Source organism: Chenopodium album, chromosome 21, assembly GCF_948465745.1.
Source record: "Chenopodium album chromosome 21, dcCheAlbu1.1, whole genome shotgun sequence".
Classification (NCBI taxonomy): domain Eukaryota; kingdom Viridiplantae; phylum Streptophyta; class Magnoliopsida; order Caryophyllales; family Amaranthaceae; genus Chenopodium; species Chenopodium album.
This window is the reverse complement of record NC_137854.1, coordinates 11330030-11332754: the sequence shown is the minus strand read 5'-3', so window position 1 is coordinate 11332754 and position 2725 is coordinate 11330030. Positions and strand designations below refer to the sequence as shown.

Genomic DNA, 2725 nt, shown 5'->3' with positions numbered 1-2725 from the left:
AATAAAGAAAAAAATTGATTCTAATAGTCTCACCTTTGATCGGTATGCTGCTAATAATCCCACCTTTTGATTAATATCTAATAATCCTACCTTTGGGGGTATTTTCTTCTAATGGTCCTTTATAACTTGTAACTTATTCTTTAGGTAAATTAAGGATTTTTTTTTCCTAAATTTTATTCCTTGGCTTCCCTTCCCTAACTACTAGTCTGGTTAAGTCCCCCTAAATTTTCGACCACCAGGCACCAACAACAACAAACCCAATTTAGCCCCTGCACACACCACAATGACGTAATCCCTTTGCCCTCGTTGCTCCTTCCTCACTTACCAATAGTCATGACACCATCGCCCACACCTCTTTTTCACCCCACCTTCACTCAACAACGCAGCAGCAACCAACCTTCACCACACCACAACCGCAGCCACCTCGCAGCCCCTGCATTACTCCAATCTACCACCAAGCGATAACAATTCTATCTCCAAACCACCCGCAATCAGCGACCACCTACATAAAATTTCCGACCTCTAATCGAGCAATTTGACACCTACAATTTCAATTGATGCTCCAATTTGAACACCTAATTGGGTGTTTTGGTGTGTGGGAGGGCTAAAATCAAGAGTTTTAGAATGAGGATAGGTTGGGGACTTGGGGTAGGGTGTTTCGGGAGTGAGAGTGGCTGGGATGGGCTGTTTCAAGGGTGGGCATGGCTGGGATTTGGTGTTTCGAGGTCGGGGTTGTGTGTGGGTGGCTGGTAGCAAGGGGAGGGATGGTCTGCCTAGCCTAGAAGAATGGAGGAAGGAGCAGGGGAAAAGGACGAGGAAGAAAGGAAAGGAAAAAAAATTAATTTAAAAAAAAAATTAAAGAAAAAATATATTTTGGCAAATTACAAAGTGCCACGTAACATGTTGACCCACACTAGACGAAAAAAGCATTTGGCCACCGGTTCAAAACCCCCTTATGCCAACGGTTTTAAACCGGTAGTCATTTGGGGGTGGCAATAAAAGCCACCGGTTCAAAACCGGTGGCAAAAACGAGTATTGCCACCGGTTAACCGATGACAATAAATATTAATTGGCGCTTTTTTTTGGGTATTTATTAGTTTTGCCACCGGTTAACCAGTAGCAATATGATGTATAATATTTTTTTTTTTTTTCACTTGAACTATAGTCAGAATAGTCAGAGTTATGAGTTCATATTTTTGGTTTGCTTATTTCACTTGAAATATGAGTAACTCAACATCAAAATCAACTGAACTTGTAAATGAAATATATAATCAGAAATAAATTTATCATTAAATTGTTATTATACAATACCCAAAAAAAATAAAAAAAAATTACAACATCAATATACAAAAAAATTACAACATCAATATCTTCTTGATTCTTCTATGTGGAGTCATAAACTAGTACCTGCATAATTAAAAACACCAAAATTAATTAAACTTACAATATGGATGCGAAAAGAAGAACAAAAAAAAAAAAAAAAAAAAAAAAAAAAAAAAAAAAACCCAAAAAAAACCAAAAAAAAAAACGGCATGGTATGATATGATTTACTCAAATTACATTAATTTCCACAAATTATAATATTAATTTCATCAAAATCCCTAAGAAATTACTAAAATAATAACTACCTTGTAAGCACCAACATAAACTTCATTTCCCAGCATATCTTGAATCATCCCTCGAAATCGAACCAACGAATTCGTCGGTAAATACTTTACACTCGCCGCATTTAAAATCGGAACCTAAAATTTCCCAAAAAAATCAAATTAAACAATTGTGATCAGTACAAACAGTATAAACTAATCAGATCTAATCGCACACATATAGATCAGTACATGAAAATTAATCAGATCTGCCCACCTAAACACCTACAACCCCCACCACCCACGACTTTACCACCTACAACCACCCACCACCCACGACTTTACCACCTTACCCACCACCCACTTAACCCAAACCCTCACCGAACCCCACCAAACCCAGATCTACCCACCTAAACACCGAACCCACACTCCAACCCACCCACCTAAAACCCTCAACACGTAACACCACCACCAACACCACCGAACCGACAATCAAACCAACCTAAAACCATCCAAAAATTAAATAAAAAAATCAAAAACAAAAATAAAAACATTAAAACGTACCTTAAAAGTAAAAAAGCTTCGAAATTCCCTCGAACTTGGTTTAATAGTCAAATTCGACTATGAAAACGCTAGATCTAGCATTTTCATGGTAGAATTTGACCTTGAAAACCATCACCACAAATGAAAGAGCGTGAGAAGAGAGGGATGTTGTTGATGTTTGAGGGGAAAGAAGAGGAGGGTAACGAGAGAGACTGAGAGAGAGTGGTGAGTTAGAGAAGGAGATGAGAGAGAAAGAGACAGGAGAGAGGAGGAGAGATTGCATGCGAGGAGAGAGAAGGAGGAGAGGGGAGAGTGAAGGAGAGAGGCTGAGGGAGAGGAGAGTGTTAGGGTTAGGGGTTTATAAAGGGGGGGGCGGTTTTTATTTTTTTTAACTAAGCCACCGGTTTGAACCGGTGGGATTATTCCCCACCGGTTCGGTCTAAACCGGTGGCAATACTAATCCTTCAAAATCCCGCCCATTTTCCCCTTAATTTTTGCCACCGGTTTTCGAAAACTGGTGGCCATTGAGCGGTGCCTTTTTGCTTTTTTCTACTAGTGCCATTATACAGGTTGCCAACAGGTTATGGACCAATAAAAGA

The 2725-nt window shown here is 39.2% G+C and overlaps 1 long non-coding RNA gene across 1 annotated transcript; it reads right to left on the bottom strand.

Annotated features, from left to right (window-relative positions):
* Positions 1–712: 712 nt before the first annotated feature.
* Positions 713–2441, bottom strand: LOC145603008 (uncharacterized). The gene is made up of 3 exons (XR_014104658.1): positions 2148–2441; positions 1629–1742; positions 713–1407 (listed from the first exon to the last, which is right to left on the bottom strand). It is a non-coding gene; the product is annotated as an uncharacterized LOC145603008 (long non-coding RNA).
* Between the last annotated feature and the right edge of the window lie 284 nt (positions 2442–2725).